Genomic DNA, 21,165 nt, shown 5'->3' with positions numbered 1-21,165 from the left:
GAGAGTATTGGTTTACGCAATATCACCAATAGTACCACAATAGCATGGCCCAGAACATCATAAATGAGTCTCAAATACTGTACCCATGTTAGCGACCGAACTCGGGTCTTCCGCATGATTAGCGAACGCTCACCCCACATGGCTACTCTACCAGCCGTTGCGAAACATGTGTGATCGTATATATACTGAGAGAAAGAAATAAAGGAACACAGGAAAATGCAAGCGTTCCTTTAATATTTTCCAGTTTTCATCACCAGCTTTCATCACCACATAGCGCTGTGGGAGGAAGTCTGAGAATAAATAAAGGAACACTGCCATGGAGTGGTATTACCTTATTTGTTTCCCTCAGTATATGTATATATGGGAAGCTGAGGTGTATATATACAAACTGAAGGGTGTACAAAGAGGATACATAAAGGCAAAAGAAAGGTAGGATATAGGATATAATAGGTTATATATGTCAGTGGTACTAGTGTGAGACTATGGTTCTATGTCACTACAGGTTATGGGTTATATGCTGGTTCTAAGGAGTTATACCTCTCTTGTCTTAAGGAGGTTTTGATCGTGAAAGGCAAGTGGTGGGATCTGTGTAACACAATATAAGCACATGAGTAAACAAAACAAATAAATACATGTTATCTAAGTATAAAGAACAAACAAATATAAAACCAAAATGAATAATGCTCAGTGTTCATCAGGGTGTGTCAGCTTTATGTTACCTAGTTTGTAGACGTTTTTCCCTTCCATAAAACCTAGCGTGGGTATCAGTGCCGGGTGAGTGAGTGAGTGACTTTGGTTTTATTCCGCTTTCGATAATATTCCAGCTGAAGACACCAACAAAGGCCTTCTCGAATAGCACCTATATGAGTGAGTGAGTTTAGTTTTACACCGCTTTTAGCAATATTCCAGCAATATCACGGCGAGGGACACTACAAATGGGCTTCACACATTGTATCCACGTGGGGAATCGAACCTGGGTCTTCCGTGTGACGAGTGAACGCTTTGACCACTAGGCTACCCCACCGCCCCAGCACCTATATGAAGAATCGAACCTTGGTCTTCAGCATCACCAGAGAACACGCAAATCACTAACCTACCCACTGTTTCCCGTTAACGCTGGCCAAGTTTAACGGAATGGAAGCCACGTTAAGCATGGCGCTATTAATGACGCATATCTGAAAGCAGGTGGATAAAACCTCTGTCTCTCAAATGAACATTTGTTCTTACAAGTATGAACAACATGAAACAGGTTAGTTGCTCTCCTATTCGCGGACTGTTACAGTATTCGAATTCCTTCCTTTCATGGTAACTGACATTAAGTCAGGCTTCACAAATTGTTCTCTGAACTTTGCAGGTTAAATAACACTGCATGTTCAGCGAAAGTAAATACCACAGAACAGGTGCAAATTTCATACTATTATCTCGATAACTAATCGCGGTGTTGCGGCAGCGGACGAGTCAACAAGGGCTGGTGGAGTTAAACACTGTCCTGGCCACAGCATCTCAACTCTTGGACATTGCAAATAGTTACCAGATACAATTCGGTGGATCATCTTAGGAAATATAATATATCATTTTCAGAACGTATTCACTTGAAAGAATTTTTTTCATCTATTTCAGATTATCAATAAATTTGCGTCATTTGCATATTGAATGGGATTTAAAAGAATAAGAGCAAATTCATTGTAAACTTCGTTAACTGTCAAAAAAACCCAATATCATATTAAAAAACATATTTATATTTTCAAGCCATTATGTCATGTCAAAGCTGTATTGTACCATAGTCCCGATAAGATATGTATTCCTAGAATACAGTGTCCACACTGAGGGAAGAAAGGCCCGTGTCCTGATGGTTGTAGTGCTCAAATATGTAAAACGGTAAATAACTTCGATATATATTTCCGAAGACCTCATTTTAGCATTGATACAACAATTCCCCACCAAAATTCTCAGGCACAATTTATTGGAAGTAAGATGCAAGTCTGAAGAAATCAGAAATGGGTGTGGTCAAGTCTTCGTATTTAACCATAGAGGCGAGTCTTAAGACGGCGCTATGTAAAGTGTTTACTTAAGAATACGTTCAGACAGTAATGTTCTTGGAAGACAAAAACCGTATACTGAGAGACTGTCCTCATTATTCGCCTTCAGACGTGTGATGCCCACACACGTAATGAAGCAGCCACTATGTTGGCGGGTTTTAATCTGGGTGTTTACCAGCGTATCTATTGTGCAAAGCAGTTAATCTGCAGCGAGCTAGGACTGTCCGCCATTGCTACCACAGACATTCTTTCAAATCATCACTTGCACTGCTGTTTGCTTTCCCACACTCAAGTCTCCATGTTGGAGGCCTATTGTACAATTCGTACATCTTAACTCGCATATCTTTAAAAGAAAAAACAACCATGCCAAAACTGGAGTATATTGTTAGAAATTGTCTTTGAAGGCTCTTTCAGATTTAAGAGTATCAATTTCTCAGACAGTCTTAGTTTCTTACTGTTCCAATTAAGACAAGCACACCTATTTCATCCATATGTGCTTAGTACGTACTTAGTAGTATATAATGAATCTAGATAAATTACACGTTACCGAATAATCAGATTCTTCTCGTATAAAAAAAATAGATGTCTGAATAGTCTTGGGTCACATGGTACAAACCCCAAATGGTTCGACCCCCTAAAGTATTCTTTCTACAAAAACTGGAGTAACCCTACTTGAAAACAGGGTGACTTTAGTGTCCGTTTAATGCATGCTAACAAGACAAATACAGATATTCCGTATCTAATTATATGTCGTTAAAAAAGCTACAAATATCATTCACAGTAGTTTTTTACAATAGAACTGACATAAAATTGTTATCAAATAGTTGTCCTGAGAATTATCTGCTCTTTGACCAAAGTCTAGAATCGTTATTGGTACAAAATGGCGGACTGAAGTATTGATTTATAAGTTACCTTTCGTTACTAAAACGTTAGCAAGTTATGTTTACAAAAGTTCTATTCATTGTAAAGGTTGGTGCTACTTTCATGCAAGTGTGACACGCTCATAAACGAAAGTAGTCATCGAGACATCTCACTCCAAGCATCCATTTAGGAACTGAAAGATTTTTCAAAATGGACGCCATGCACAGACGGGGCAGGGGACGTGAAGGACTACAAAAGTTATCTCCGCGCAAAATTTAAGTTGATACAATAAAATGAAAGTGTTCCACTGACCTGTCAGATGCCATAGTATCATCGTTTCAATTAACAGACATAATCCAATAGAAGGTGTAAGTAGTTCCATAAATCCATGAACAGAACGTTCTAGTTAACATCCTCCATTTTGTCATGGATATCGCAAAGGCTTCTGGGAATGACGTATGGGGGAAGCGTTAAGGGGAAGGGGGCAGTGGGATGCCTCTCTAGTGTGTAATGTCTCGATCGATTCCTTCCTGTTGGTACTCGGGGATTTGCGTATTTCCAAACACCGAGATGTTTGCCCTTATAGGCGAAATCCCATGCTCGCCAACATACAATACCATCAAGATCAGAACAAAACTTTTCTCACGTTTTATATGTAAAAAAGGAAAGAAATTTTAAAAACTTTTTTTTATCATAAGGTAAGACGTGGAAATGTTTGAAGCTAGGAATGAAATGGAGGTTGTCAGTATGTTTAAGGTCACCAGGTAATCAATTGAACCAACAAAAGATGGGGACAGTCGGGTTGTTTCCCTGCAATCCAGTTCTACATCCTTTCCCTTCTCCTCCAGCTCCACACGCCATGGCAGGTAGTCATCATGCTATAAATCGATAACTGATGTGGAATTTGGCAGATGTCACGATTTTTACCTACAAAGGTGTACTTCATGCACAGCTGAAACATTGCGCTCTCTGTCGGCATCTATCGCCCGCCCATTGGGTTAATTACAACACGCCTGTAGGTGGCCGATCTGCCACGTAGACGATAAGAAACGGAGTTGAAGTAACCAAAAGCCAAGGGTTTATCTCGTTAAGGTAAATCCTTGTCCAAACATGCACAAGAACGGATTCATACAATAGCAAACTATCCCCTTCCCCACACCTGGTTGAATCAGATGCAGCATCAGCATCATCATGGCCTTCAATCACCGTACATTCCCTCTGATGAAAAACTACTTCAAGGTGTCATTAAAAAGGAATGATTAAAACGTTATATTCTTTTAATGATGTAAAGTAAGGTTTTGAGGTATTGTACACCTTGTATGACACATATATAATGTGAGGTGTATAACATGTATGGCACATATTTGGATTAAATATTTATGATAGTTTTGTGATGATCTCACAGTTTGCAAACATGTCAAATCCCCCATGATCCTTTGCTCAATGATGTCATGAACACACAAATGACGTCACCCCTACAAGCCGCAATGGCGGCAATCAAAACGACGGATACACTGTAATATTGTAGAATGAAAAAAAGCTTTCTCTCTAATAAACCCTGTAACTCCATGATTATAAACGCTCTTAAACCAAAGAAAAAATCATATTAACCTTATAGCATGTTGAAATCGAATAAATTTGGGGACAACCTTTGTTTGAAACTGTCCCCAAAAATCGATCAGTGGAAATTATCTTGGGGCAGAACCAAACTTTTTCGACCTCTTATAATGCTGATTCGTTGCCTTCCCATAGATGAAACTTAATTTTAAGCTATCCCATTTTAAAGGAAGAACAGAAGAGTAAAGATAATTTTATTATACATTACTTTATAAACTGAGGATTAAGTACCTTTGTCAAATATTACGGATTAAGAGATACGTGGATTTCATGATTCTCAACAGTGCTGATTTTACCTGTGGTGGAAGGTTTTGACAAATACTTACTTGCAGTCATCCACAATCGGCTGACTGGAGAGATTAGTTGTCGCCGTGCTTTCGGACGTTGTCGTTGATGACTTTTGTGAATTATTCCTTTTTCTCCTCCGCCTCCTCCTCCTCGTATCATCATCGGTACCCTGGGGAAGGATCCCAACGTCCGAGGGACCGAACTTGTCTGAAGAACTCATCACTGGTAGGCGGTCACCATGCTTCTCGCTGTCTTTACTGGTGATGGGTGAAATAGGCTGATTAAGGTTCTTGATGATCTGTAGGAAATGGAATAAGTTGCTTTAGTTCCACCACTTTAGTTCCAGCTATGAAACGAAATAATCCCACTGAGTGTGGTAAAATCCTCTGAGAAGTGTCACGGGAGAGGCAGAAGTGGCCGTGAGAATGGTATGGTGTGAGAGGCTATGGAATGAGAGGGACCGGAGTTCCAGTGAGGTACATCGTAAGGTTAAGGCCGATTCCGATGTAATTCAATAGGCTGGGTGTACTCCTATCTCTCTGCCCGATGGCCGCGTCGCATCATCACCACTGAACAACGAAAAGTGTTGCACATCCGAGTAAATATTACGTAAGCCCAAATCAGAAAAATACAATAATCCGCTTGCAAAGGACACTGGGGCCTTCTTTGTCTCACACAGCCTTGCGCATGCGCTAGGAATGTTCTAAGCACTGGAACATTTTTGCTAGTGTTTGAGCCCCAGTGAGTGTCTAGCATGGAGGTAGCCACGACCAATGGCTGTGCGATGCAAATGTTGTTTAGTGATTTTGTTGTTTGTCAACAAATATTGGTCCCGGGAGAGAGAGCTTTTTGTGAGAGAGATAATCCGAGTTCTGGGCCGACAGCGGAAGATAGAAACACTTGCAAATAGCAAGCCGTCGATCGCTGATAGACAACCCTGTTCAGCTGACGGTGTGCCCAATGTCGTTGCCAGTCTTTGTAACCCAGGCCTGAGTATTGTTACCACATTCTCACGAAAAAACAGCTCGAAATACCTGGAAATTCGTTCTTAATCACTCCTTCTGGATTCGTAGGGCTACATAGAGATCTAATCCCAAAAGCCAAAAGGCACTTTATCTAAGTCTTAATTTGTTAGGAATAGGACAAGGAGCGCTGCTGCCTCCTTTATTATCTTACTTAAACTGATATTTATTTAATTTGATGACGATTTCTTGTTGTGTGAAAAATATACGAAAAATCTTATCTCAAAAAGCCTCAAACAGACATGGTCAGGCCTTTACAAATATTACCACTGCATGGAACTTTAACTAAAAAAGTTAAACGCCCTTGTCTTTTTCTTTGGTTTCAAGAACAATTTTTTCAGGATTAACTGAGCAAAACGTTACCGCGAAAGCCTATTTTGAGCTGTACTTTCGCGGAAAACCCAAAAGAAAATACCATTGGGAGAGATAAAGCTCGGACTCTTTAATCTAGGTTTCACATAAGTATTGATTATGTATCCTGTGGCGTCCAATACAACACATAGTTTTTCAGCAATATCCTTCAGAGAGTGCCAAGGTTGCTTCGACAACTCCACGCCCTCATAGCATAAGCCAAAACCATCAAGCCTCCCATCGAAAGGCATATATTCGTCACGAATACTTACGAGTTAAAGTTATATTGCAAACATTAACAACCATATTGTCTGGACGGCCATGATGTGGTTGATGAGGCAAGTGTCATTCTGGCGGTCAGTCTGTCCCAGTAGGTCTTAATGTCGCCATTTGCAGTTTGAACAAGCAGCATTCTGTCTGCATTCCGCGCATGTTCAGTTCTGTGTGCCATATATGGGACTAACGTGAGATGTATGTATGTGCAAAGTCAGTGATGGGTGCTTTGTGCCACATTGCATGACTGCCTGAATCACTGACTGACTGACTGAGTTTGGTTTTACGCCGCTTTTAGCAGTATTCCAGCAACATCACGGCGAGGGACACCAGAGCCTGAATCACATTGTCAACACCGAAATGCCTTTTCATATCTTTATCAACAATATATAAAGACATAGTCATAAACCAAATAGATATGAGGTACAGAGTCAGGTGCATCTATACACATCAGTTTGCTTTATTAGATTATGGTATGAGGGGATATACTGATACATCACAGTTGCATAGACAGGGTATTTGAAGTATTCAGGCTGTGAACTTTATATGTTATGTGTTAAAGGACAAGAGACTTTGCGATAGGGCTGTGATGGAACATATCGTGAAATAGTTCTCCATGATTCCGTAAAACATAATTTGCAAAATCAGATTTAACGTAAACATATCTTTTCTTCACTCGATGGATAAGTGTCCACCATGAGCTTTTGCCAAATTATTGGTATCATTCTACACATCAATATAATGAGAATATGTTGCCATAGAGGATTATGATCTCATACCTAAAATGTAAGATACATACCTGTGCCTTTCTTTAAACACAAGTTGGTATAATGGAAAAGACAGAGTCATATATGTGAACATATACATGTACGTCTACATGCATATAAATATACTATTTGCCAAATTGTCCCATAGAAAACCCAGACAGTTCAAATACCTCATCATACAGTTGTTCCTAACGTATGTCATTATGATGATGATGCATAGGAACATAATAATTATATATCACACAATAAATTAACACAGATTAAACACATCTAGAACCGTGATCAAACAAGCAGACAATAGCTAAATCATACAACAAAAGAAAGTAACTTACATCAATGTCATCATCGTTGATGTTTTGGATTTTATGCTTGAGGTTTTCATTGTTATTGTCCCTGTTTTGAACTGAGTTGACTCGAAGTTGAAGTCATCCATGATCGCCCTCTCCTTTCTGAGGGCCAGTAGTGTCTTGTGGAATTTCCTTGCCAGGAACCCTCGGACTTGGGTCTGGATGACAACGACCTTGCTCTCTAGTTCCTGCAGGAGAGTGTTCAGTAGATCCTCGTCACCGTATTTGAGGAAGATCTGTAACGAGACAACACTGTGCAGCTGACAAGGGTAGGTTATCTGGCTGCAGAGGGAGGGGCAGGTTTTGTGCAGCATCTGCCAAGATGTATGGGTGGGGTGCTTCAACTGATTGAAGAATAGAATACACAGAGGGAGGGTGGTATGTTCTCTCTGTGTCCATTGCAATTTACAAATAAACCTAGAAAAACAATAAGTGACACATCTCTAGCGTGAGGTCATAGTTAGTAGTTAGGTACCATGTTAATTTATTGAATGCATCGACATGTAATACAAATACATGGTCATCGCTGGACTTCAAACAGAATGATGGAAACGTACACAGGCTGTATCTAAAACCTAGCTGAATTAAACAGTGATTAATTGATGCATGAGCTACCTCAATACCTCGATATTAATATCAATACGTTGTAATCTCAAGAGATTTGATACAGTAGGATAATGGGCTTACTTAAAAGAAGAGATTCATGATTGGACTATTTGTAATTATGATAGTTAAACTTTTCGGTAAAACCCCAATTCAAATGCTTTCAATTATTCACCTGTCCAAATCTATGACATTTAGTGTCCATTGATGTCAACAATTATTGAACAACGCGCTGAGTGACAGTCAAAGATGACAACAGACTTTGGCAACAACTCGTCAATTACTTACAACATGAGTTATGTTAGCCAAATGGTAAATCCATCCATGTGCTAAAGGAAGACGATATTGTAATGTTCCTGCCTGGAAAGTATCCACATATATACACACCACTTTTTACAGTTTAAACCTTGGCTCTTTGTTGAAGATGTCAGTTTTTCACCAATTCAATGTCATATTTTCAGCAAGCAAACACGTTGTCCTCCGAGTTTTGCAAGAATCCTGATCAATAAATGTTGCCTCGAATTGCAATCCATATGCGCAGGTACACCTGGATCCCTAGTGGTTAACATGGTGGCAGGTCAAGGGGATGGTTCTATTTATACAAAGAGTGTGGCTTATAGTTTTGATGGCAGTATTAATTAGCATCCAAGTTCCAGGTGCTGAAGGTTAAGTCTCGACCGCTAGAAAATACCATCAACGTTGAGGACGATTTAATGGTCACCATGGGACTGCGACTCCATTAATGAATGTAACATACACTTGAAGAGGCCCATGCAGAGGAGACAGGTATCTCTGATATTTTCAGAATTCTGGCGGGAGGATAGGAGCTTGTCTTTATTTAAAGGCCAACTTAACCCAATTCCACAGACCTTTAAGACAATCGGTAATTACTGACGACTGTGACCTTGAACGCAACCAGTCTTTGTAATTAACAAAAGCTTTTTCTAATGTCTGTACAATGTCATCTACAACTCCAAGAAGGGAAACATTCGTGGCCTTGATTTATCGGAGATGAAAGGAGTAATGACTTGCCTCCTAAGCAGGTGATTCTGATAGGTTATTTGAACGTAGATAGGACGTCCTGATAAGAAGACGGTTTTTCAGTAATCCACAACATATCTTAACTAGTCGTGTGGCATGCATTATCACCCCCGTGCAAACACATTGCAAACTTCATAACGCTTACGTCATAACAATGATTGGCAGCATCATTGACACCTGAAAATAAGTTTGATCAAGCTTGCATTTTATTGGGGGGAATTTTTCTTTGGGTAATCTCAGTGCATACATGTTCTTTAATCCCATGGATGAGCATGTTAGCTAGAGTCACGTGACTCATGGCCACTGGCAAACTATGCTAATTGGTCTTCTGCTAAAACTAATGGATTCTATCCAAGGTGCAACAAACGTGTTGACAAGTGCACAGCATGTGCAGTCGGTAGCCTTGACCCGCCATTAGCCTGTCAGTCCAGTCTAACAACACAGTATGCACTTTCATAATCCCACCCATTTCAAAAGACAGAACGAATAACAAACGATTTCAGAATGTTTTACTAATATTAAGTCTTAAAAGTGTTCTGAACATTAAGATATGAAAGGTGTTCTGAAATTCTTCTTCCACGAAGACATGTTTAATTTTGAGTTAAGGATTTTTAATTAACCTTGACTTCAAAGCATCAACGGCGTAGTCATGGTGACACGTGATCCTTCTTGTAGATTAGCTGCAGAGAAGTGAATATCTTTAAACCAATTAGAGCACTGTCTATACATGCGTCGATCAATGCTCCTTTTTTGCATTCGGCGAGTCTTTCCATTGTTAAAATCTCCATCAGCCTTTTGGCTAAAGCCTCTTGATTAAGACTTTATTTGCCAAAGGAAACAGCCCCTTGCATGTCTGGTGGCCCGGGTTTCATTGACTTACAATGTTTTATGTAGTTTTTCATAAGACACGTTTCCCATTTTTGCTTTTGAAAAACTAGTGCGGTTATGTATCCGATCTGGCTGTGTCACACTGTAGCCGTTGCTTCACTTGTTGATTACAGCGAAGGTAACGTTGTTGAACATGGAACAGGCATTTTGACAGTATGTAAACCATTATTTGTAAAACCATACGAGGCACTATATACAGAAAGCATAGGCATGTCTATATTGATAAATGAAAAAATGGAACATTGTGTTCTTGTTGTGTCGGCTTTTATATCAGAATGTATTTGGAGAGGATTTATCGGTTCCGCAAGTAACAACAGAGTATATGTAAATGCTTCTACTGGCATTTTACACCAGATAAACAAGTATAGATTTTCTTGAGATGAGTCGCTCAGAATGAAGCAATGTTGAGGGACCGTTGCTGTTTATTGTGTGACTGGAAATGGTGCTCGAATGGAATGCAGATGGCAACATACATAGAGGATATTATATGAGTGCCCATTTCATACTATGTTTACGACACGAGTGCCTAAAGCTTGGTATTTCCCGAGCGAGAGCGAGGGATATACCGATATTTAGGCACGAGTGTCGTAAACATAGTATGATATGGGCACGAATATAATAATCTGTTTATTACCGAAGTCGTCAAATTGAGGAAAATAACCCAAATATACTTTCAAACATAGGCTGTCTACCCGCCTTCGCCGCATTTAGAAAGCAACGTCACAGAAGAACGTCACAAGGTGATATTTTGCCCTAGGGCATCGTATGAAAAATATGAACTCCGATATGTTCGCCCTCGTAGGTAATACATGGAGTTTGGAGTGTAATCTTCCAATCTTACATTTGACTATGATCAATATTAAATTTATATATTGCAACAGAAGCGTCCTTCATTCAGCATTATCATCGATTTGGACGAAGCAAAGTCAAGTTCAGAAACGCTGTTAAGCTATCTCCTTGTTGGAAGCCACCGTTTGAACTATGGGCATAACATCTAGCTGAATAACATATGGCTCTTTGGAGACAAGAATATCTTGTTAACTATTTGTTGAATTTAATGCCATTCAGGAGGCCTCAGATTAAATAATGACAGAATTTGTCACCTGACTAGTATAATAAATACATTGCACGTATAATATAAGGCAAGTAAACTTGATACATGAGGTTGGGACAGTCACTAATTTGTACAGTGTTTTTTTTAAAACAAAGTTTGAAAATATCAAACATAATCGTTCTATTATATCTTATATATATATATTTGGGGACTATTTGTCTGAATATTTACAACATAAACTGTTGGACAAAAGAAGGTATATACGTCACAACTGAAATGAAAGAAAGAACGGATCATCAGACTGGAGAGGTACAAAGTTGATCATGTGAACATCCCGAAGGAATACTGTACGTCTAGTGGTCGCTCTGTATATCGAGCTATACGTATTTCGAGACAAGTGGAGTGCTGATGTCAACCGAACTGTTCCACTGGATTAGTACGTTTAAATTTAACGAAATAGGAACTTAACTAGTACTTATTATATACAAACATTACTGCACATAACAAACACATTTACAGTTTCCGCTATTAAATTTTTTTCCTAAATATTTTAAAAATGAACATTAAAGGAAGGTAATATCACCACATTTCATAGTGCAGGTCTCCATTTATACTTGATTATTGCAGTTGACTTGGAGTGGAAGTTGCTGGAGACAAGATGAACCCACTCACCTTGGCAATCATTAAAACACTAACATGGAATTGATTGCCTACATTCCACAGTCTACTGCTAATACTAGAAATGTCCCAAACTCTTCAACGATTTGAAAATCTTCAAATTTTGAAATAAACGTGGGATTAACACTTTGCGAAGTCAAGTGAAATTGAAAAACATAGGTATTTCAATCTTTTACAACGTGCATTAGCATACAATGTACACAAGGTATCCCCTGTAAACCAATTTGTGTGCAAATACGAGAACTAACAAGCTCTGTCGATCAGAAACATTTAGTTAAACCATGAATGGTATGTAGTTTGACATGAAGTGTTGTATGTTTCAATCAGACCCGAAAGTCAGCCTAAACAAAGGTACGAATGTCTACACATAAAAGAAATCCGACTGAGGATCACGATCCTAATTCTGACATTTTAAGTTCATTTTTTCTCCGTGTAAAAACTTGCAAAACTAAAAGCATTTCTGTTTTTTCTTGAAGAACGTTTATCCCAAAGGTGTGAAATAAAGCTAAACAATGTGCCAAATCAAATGGAATCGATTTGTTTAGAGACTTAAACTTTATAGACAAGACCCAGGAAATAACTGTCGTTCCCCACACTTGTTGATTACACTGATCGAGGTGTTAAGTCTAGCTCTGGCCCCTGTCCCAAGGTTGCGACTGCGACCAGAGGGGTATGTAAAGAAGGGGGACATTCGACTTATGTCTTGCGATTTGTTTCTACTTCTCAAGGTGATAGAAACCTACTTATTCGCACACGTAACGAGAAATGTCCAAAACACGTCTATAGAATCTGTGGTATGTCAGTGAAACAAACCTGATTATTTATTGTTAATTGTTTCCCTGGTTACTGGAATACCTTCCCGGGACCAATGTACAGTTGTGTTCAAGGACATACCTTTAAACACGTGAGAACTATGAGGAGATTGTCTTACATGTATCTGTAGAATACAAAGGCTGTAGAGTCCAGGGTGATGTTGTACAAAGCAACCTTAGTGCTAAGGTGGCCAACAACTCCAAAACCTTACATAGACTTAAGGTAGTACAACAGCAGCCTGAGCTCTCAGTAGGTAGAAGATTTGGGATTTGTAATACATACAGCCTGTCCATAACCTTCCATACAATAGATTAGATGATCCATACACATGTGTTAATAGCTGTAATAACTCAATGTAAGATTACAAGGGTATTATTTCAGAACAAATTACAACCCAACCATTATACAACCGGTGACAGTCATTAACCTTTGCTGAAAGTAAAAACTTTGTAATTACATTTTGGATGGGGTTGGGACAAACGGTTGGTGTTTGTCGTATCTCGCACCTCGTGTGATTTTCCCCTCCCGCACCACACACAGACATATGTATGTCGTTGGAAAACAGACTACGTCACCAGCATGTACGGTACACATGTGCTCATATTCAGCACTCCTCCAGCAGCAGGTGAGTGAGTGAGTTTGGTTTTACACCGCACTCAGCAACATTCCATCTATATGGCGGCGGTCTGTAAATAATCGAGTCTGGACCAGACAATCCAGTGATCAACATCATGAGCATCGATCTACGCAATTGGGATACGATGACATGTGTCAACCACGTCAGCGAACCTGACCACCCAACCCCTTTTATTCGCCTTTTACGACAAGCATGTACTGAAGATCAATTCTAACCCGGATCAAGCAGCAGATGAACACCAGTAGTATTCAGACTCATAAGCAGACATCACCGCTAGGGTAAATAAAGTGAGGGTACTGGCTGTAGTTATAGTGGCAGTATTATCTGGTAGAGGTATTGCTGTAGATGTAGGACGAGGTTGTGTAGTGGAAGTACTGTTGTACATGTAGCATCAGGTGGTATAGTGAGGTATTAGCTGTGCATGTAGTATCAGGTGGTATAATGAGGTATTAGTTGTGCATGTAGTACCAGGTGGTATAGTGAGGTATTAGTTGTGCATGTAGTATCAGGTGGTATGTAGTGAGGTGGTATTGAGGGCATTAGTGCATGTAGTATCAGGTGGTATAGTGAGGTATTAGTTGTGCATGTAGTACCAGGTGGTATAGTGAGGTATTAGTTGTGCATGTAGTACCAGGTGGTATAGTGAGGTATTGGTTGTGCATGTAGTATCAGGTGGTATAGTGAGGTATTAGCTGTGCATGTAGTATCAGGTGGTATAATGAGGTATTAGTTGTGCATGTAGTACCAGGTGGTATAGTGAGGTATTAGTTGTGCATGTAGTATCAGGTGGTATGGTGAGGTATTGGTTGTGCATGTAGTATCAGGTGGTATAGTGAGGTATTAGTTGTGCATGTAGTACGAGGTGGTATAGTGAGGTATTAGTTGTGCATGTAGTACCAGGTGGTATAGTGAGGTATTAGTTGTGCATGTAGTACCAGGTGGTATAGTGAGGTATTGGTTGTGCATGTAGTATCAGGTGGTATAGTGAGGTATTGGTTGTGCATGTAGTATCAGGTGGTATAGTGAGGTATTGGTTGTGCATGTAGTACCAGGTGGTATAGTGAGGTATTAGTTGTGCATGTAGTACCAGGTGGTATAGTGGGAGGTAGTTGAGGTGCATGTTGTGCATGTAGTATCAGGTGGTATAGTGAGGTATTAGTTGTGCATGTAGTATCAGGTGGTATAGTGAGGTATTAGTTGTGCATGTAGTATCAGGTGGTATAGTGAGGTATTGGTTGTGCATGTAGAAATTCGTTGTGTTTGTTTATCCTTACATTGCGCTAGCCTCACAAGGTGTATGCTCAAGGCTTTCACATTATAATCAAAGGCAACTGATCAATGTGCCCAAGGTTGACAATCATATTACCATTTTAAACTGCAGGGTACCCAGTTCAACGCAGGAATAGCTCGAGCAAAGTCTTTTGAATAAAGAGACCTATCATATGCTACATGTGGTTCTATGTGGAGGAAGACTGGGGAGTGAAGCTGACCCACCCACAACCCTTTCCACGTAAGGTACAACTGGGTATAGTCGGGTAATGGTTAGACAAGTACTGTATGGGGTATTGCTGTAACGGTAGTATCAGGTGGTATAACGAGGTATTGTTGTAACGGTAGTATCAGGTGGTATAATGAGGCATTGTTGTAACGGCAGTAGGTGGTATGATGAGGTAGTGTTGTAACGGTAGTAGCAGGTGACATAATGAGGCATTGTTGTAATGGTAGTAGCAGGTGGTATAACGAGGTATTGTTGTAACAATAGTAGCAGGTGGTATAACGAGGTATTGTTGTAACAATAGTAAAATGTGACATAATCGGGTATTGATTGTAAATGTAGTAGAAGAGGGACCGTGAAGTATTGATTGCAAATGTAGTAGAAGATGGTATATGAGGTACTGAATGTAAATGTAGTACAGGACGGACAGTGAAGCATTGATAGTAAATGTAGTTGAAGAACGGATACTGAAGTTTTGATTGTAAATGTAGTAGTAGGGGAGACAGTGAAGTATTGATTGTAAATGTAGTAGAAGGGAGTGAAGTATTAAGTGTCAATGTTGTAGAGGGTTGAATATGAGGTATTGATTGTAAATGTAGTTAAAAACAGACAGCGAGGTATTGATTGTAAATGTAGTAATAGAGGGACAAGGAAGTATTGATTGTAGTAGAAGGGAGTGAAGTATTAAGTGTAAATGTTGTAGAAGGTTGTATATGAGGTATTGATTGTGAATGTAGTTAAAGACGGACAGTGAAGTATTGATTGTAAATGTAGTTGAAGGGAGGATACTGAGATAAATGTGAGTAGGGGACAAAAGTGATTGTAAATGTAGTTAAAGACACAGTAGTATTGATTGGTAGTTGACAATGATTATATTATTGATTATTGATTGTAAATGTAGTAGTAGAGGACAGTTAAGTATGATTGTAAATCTTGTTGAAGGGAGGATACTGAGGTATTGATTGTAAATGTAGTAACAGGGGGACAGTGAAGTATTGATTGTAAATGTAGTTGAAGGGAGGATACTAAAGTATTGATTGTAAATGTAGTAGTAGGGGACAGTGAAGTATTGATTGTAAATGTAGTTGAAGGGAGGATACTGAAGATACTGAAGTATTGATTGCAAATGTAGTAGTAGTGGGACAGTGAAGTTATGATTGTAAATATTGTAGAAGGGAGACAGTGAAGTATTGATTGTGAATTTAGTAGAAGGTGGTACATGAGGTATCGTTGTAAATGTAGTAGCATGTGGTAGGGAGGTGTTAGTTGTAGCGGAAGATGAAGCTAATTTCTCACAACAAATTAACATCATAGATAATACATCTTTGATGAACAAGCCGAAGTATCTCCTCCTTTATAATACCAACACAAATAAACACCAAGGACGTCATAGGGCTGTATATCCTCGGTCCGGAGACGTGTACCAAGAGACATGATAATAGCAAAACAATGAGTTGAAACGAAACCACATCGATGTATTCTACATACAGGAACCGTTTCAAAAAGATACTCTGTACAAATATTACAACTAAAAACACAGGCCACGCGTATACATGATATGTATTCACTGAACAGGCACATCCGGTTATTAACATCCAAATTAGTTCAGCTATTTCTGATATACAACATTCCAGAACGTTTCGTTAGTTGGAAGAGAAGCTGGATATTGGCAAGAGGACGTAGACACCTACCTTCGTGTCACCAAGCTGATAGTCTTCTAACCCAGAGACTTTGGCTATGAGCCCGCAATTCTCCCTCGTCGCTTCAACATTGTCCGACGGATTGAATGCAAGGAACTTGTACCTTAAACACAAGTACAAGCACATCAATGCAAGCATCACAGAAACGTGCACCATACTTGTACCTTTTTGTAGAATCGTCTCAAGGAAACTGATTTCCCGTAAAAACGCATACTATGAACAGTAAGACATGCCGCACAGACATTATGTACATTTGAACGTTGGTAAAAGGTCACTTTTGGGTGTTAAAGCGGTATTTAGAAGTGATACACATAAGGAAGCGAGTTTTATGGACGTCAACTTCTTTGTTATGAGGAACACAACGTTTTGGAGTATATCCTTACTCCTTCATCAAGTGAATGATGAAGGAGTAAGGATATACTCCAAAACGTTGTGTTCCTCATAATAAAGAAGTTGACATCCATAAAACTGTGTTCCTTAGGTCAGTCATATATCATCAAATAAACCTGAAAGATAATAAATAAATAATTAAACCAAAGACGTAAATAATATGTCCTTCAACACTTCTAGACAAGTGACTATTTGGAAGAGTATAGAAGAGTATATCTTTACCTGTCGCACCGACACCTGTCCTACAATCCACAATTTTTCAATCAAAGTATCTAAAGATACTGAGGACTTGGAGAATATCCAGTTTCTCATTACAAGGAAACCGGTGAAGGGGTAACTGACTTATGACACAGCCTGCTTGAATTATTCCGATAGAGATTTCCACACAGAGTGATGAACCTATATAGGAGGTAGTATTTCTTTATGACTGACTTCCTATCACTTCCTAGAGGTGACGTCACCAGGCCATACAGTACTGCAGCATCGTGATGCACAGGGTTATGAGGACATACGACAATACATTACAGTTCAAACAATGACGTTTCTTTACAATTCTTATCCCAGCGTTTCCCGTGCTAAATCGGGGATCAACAGAAAGAGGTTATGCAGTCATTCCTCAGTGTGCATTTACCTATCCCTCTGTGAATTCACGATGTTCTAAATTAAACAACGCATAGTGATGATAACCGAAGACGGAGAGCGCTCCCTACCCTACCTATGTCCACACACATGGCCAAAATGCATGGCTGGAGTGTCTAAGGATTAGCTATGTGCCACAAAAACAACAAATCTGGAATAAGTCGCGACCCCAGATGCACTCGGGTCAGATATGCCGCACATGTCTTTATGACTTATAACTCTTTGTCAAGCTTGTAAGGACATTCAAGTTATCCCGAATGGAGGTATGGGTAAAGACGGGCACTCAAAGACGTTGTTGTCCTGGTGAAGTACGGAAACCCGTACGAGCCACCTGTGCTGCATTCTCCACTACATAACTCACACCTTCCTGCAATTTGGCAGCAGCGCACGCACTATCCCGTTCTCCACTTCGGACAATGGCAGCATTGTGAAGACAAGCGAGATTCGAACTGTGCATGGGGTTATCGCGGCTGGCGTTTGTCTGCCATCAAAACACTGTTTGATTTTGTCAAATAAAATATTAATTTCGGCACCTTTGGATAATTTTCTGTTATTCGAGGGATTTATATAACTTCCTAATCGCATTACACATTGATGCATTGTAACACTTATTCTAAATGCAGCACAAAACGTTCTGTTAAAATGGTTTGCCATTCTGAACACATGATTAGGTTGCGTGTTTACACAAACTGGGAATCTGGAATTATTATCAGCTGCTTACAAAGGCTTCCTGATTTCAACTCAAAGAAGAGATTCCATAAGTGTCAAATAATTTGACACGCCTTCGCTGGATGTTTTTTACATCAGTGTATATTTACATTAATATCGACACGTACCCTACCACTTATACGTATAAAACAACTAAATGAACGTTATGAAATTAGTATTTTCCACGATTTTATCTACGTTGGCTGTGTTTGACTTCTCTTCGTTAAAGCCCCACCCCTAATATGAAGTATTTTGATCTATCAAAGTCCACGCTGCTTAAACGACGTCCCGCCAACAGTGACGAGCTGACATTATCAGAGAGTATGTAACCTGTGAATAGCGTCCACGTGTGGATTCACAACACTGAGTATACCCACACGGAAATATATGAAACACTTACTTGTCAATGAATTCGTCGAATTCAAATCTGAGGGGATATCCCATTTGTCGAACACGTGATATCTCGAACACGCCGTTTGAACGCAGTTGGCTGAATACTTGCTCGACTTGAAACTTGTCCGGGGATTTCTGATCGTTGGGTTTAATACACCTGAAAAACAAAACGTTGTCTACACATTGTCTCAGTATTCAGGAAAGTAAACGTCACCTATATATTGCAATGTTTATATTCAGAGCGCACATGAAGTATACGTTGGTACGTACCATAGTGTGTGGGCATGTACATGAGACTTTAGAATCTGAACACTGAACAGATAACTGATAGCTCAGGTAAGGGGACAACACTGAGAGTAAACATTATACGTTGTCCTAGAAGGACGGGTCTCACACTTCAATCACAAAGCCGGGCAATAGTATACGTAACTCCAATGTGAAACACGTTAAGAGGTAATGTAACGTTTGAACTTGCTTCGATGGAATGGAATATAAAACAACTGACTGCCACAAAAAATAATGGTGCGGGTTGGGGAAGATTCTCACCAGTTGACGTTCTATTTCGAGTATTTAAATAAATTCCTCAAGTTAAAATCAAGTTTAAAGAATGCACTTAATGACCTCAAGACGAAGTTCTCAAATGTAGAAATCAATTTAAACAAATACGAGTCGGCCTGTTCCAATCGAATTGTTAACACAACCATTGAAATGTTGTGAGGATATGGGTAACTAATAAAATAAATAGCATACTTTATAATCCAGTGTATCCACCATATAACGAATAAGATCATCTTTTCAAATAAACAAATAACTTAACTTAACTTAACAAGGTGTTAAACAAACCACTTTGTCAACCTAACGATCGTTGAGATTTAAAGAAACCATTTCCGTAAAACAACAGGTAAAATATAAACAGCATCTAAAGGACATGTCCACTGCATATAATTAAATAAAATTCAAATGAAATTCAAAACAAAATAAACTACAATTACATGTGTAAGAGAAAGTTGAAATACCTGAATATGTAATGAACTTAAAGGTGTATAAGCCAATGGATGGTCCTTGTACGAGTTAGTTCGCGCCATCGTTGCCACTGAGGCAAGTGGGTGAATATAAGGACTTCTAAAACCTGCTTCCACCTACGTCAGTCTCTCTGTGACGTCATCAGTATTATTATTATCCTGAGACGGCGAAGGTTGAATGAATCATTCGGAATCAGGACGTTAAGTTAGAAAACAGACACGCACCTTACAAAATGAGGCTGGGTTGAGTTCATCCGCGTCATTAGATCCACCAGCGAGTTCTGAGAAACAAACAAACAAACAAATGTTGGTGAATACTGTCTATCCAGTAACAGCATGGGGTAACATAAACACGGTAACCCAACAGCATCGTCACTGGCCACGTCATCACCACAACAATCACAACCAAACGAGCAGAAAACACACAAAGGAAGCTAATTAACAATGTCTTGTACGAGTGTGAGAAGAATAGGTAGTTATATATAGTCCTGAAAAATATATAACATCAAATCTATTTCAAATTTCTTTATATCTTAACCACAATCGTAAACACTCCTGCATCTTAAGTCATAGTTTACTAGTGTGTATTGTTTCAGCATTTCACAGTTGATTTTGCTAGACCAACGACTGAAACAATATCCTTTGATCTTTTATTTCCTTTTAAATCATCAATAACCCTGAAGTTTGAACATTTTTTTATTCCCAAAGTATTGATAATATACGTAGAGAAACAAATAAAGGAACATAGGAAAATTTAAGTGTTCCTTTATTATAATCTAGTTTTCATCACCAGCTTTGAATAGCGCTGTGGTGATGAAAACTGGAAAATAATAAAAGAACGCTTGAATTTTCCTGTGTTCCTTTATTTGTTTCTCTACGTATATAAATAAACTTAAGATAACATTTTCCATATAACGTACCCATGTTGGTGAGCGAAAGTTACGGTCCACCCCGCTCTGTAATCCCTGCGTGTGTGACTAGATGGTGCGGGACTGGGAGCCTCAACAAGTAGGCAGAACGTGTGGGTTTACATTATCTACAGAGGAACACGACACGGCTAGACTGCACGTGTATTGGTTTACACAGACTTTACACTACGTCACAAACCAAGCACCTAGCCCCTGGCGCTACTTCAGAGGTGGACCATTGACAAGTGGTAATTAAGCTAGTTCCGACACGATCATACCGGTGGCCAGTCTTGAAAAGAAGCACTCCCTTATAAAACAAACTTATGGAACAACTGCAAAATTCAGAAGCATCTGTTAAAGAATCCTGATAGGTTTGTTCCTAACTAATTGTTGACTTACAGGTATTTCACCTGTAGTTACTGCAGACTGCACCCTTCGTGTCATCGGAGCCACGCCCACAACCCCGCCCCCTGCTGAATGTAATTGGATATAGCAAATTCTTGAATGCTCATGAGGTTACGGGCTAAATTTATAATTCATCCACGGTAGATGTGTCTATTTTAAGTGTTTTTCCAGTGTATATTCAACGTGAAAGGTATTACCTATCTGTCGCAACTATAAATGATTTGTT

At 39.3% G+C, this 21,165-nt stretch overlaps 1 pseudogene; it reads right to left on the bottom strand.

The window, feature by feature from the left end:
• The window catches only part of LOC124253353, a 93,887-nt pseudogene that overhangs the window by 17,141 nt on the left and 55,581 nt on the right, over positions 1–21,165 (bottom strand).

The sequence above is a fragment of the Haliotis rubra genome, unplaced genomic scaffold (assembly GCF_003918875.1).
Source record: "Haliotis rubra isolate DU_JTF1 unplaced genomic scaffold, ASM391887v1 Scf54, whole genome shotgun sequence".
NCBI classification, from domain to species: Eukaryota; Metazoa; Mollusca; class Gastropoda; order Lepetellida; family Haliotidae; genus Haliotis; species Haliotis rubra.
This window is presented reverse-complemented; position numbering and strand designations above follow the sequence as displayed.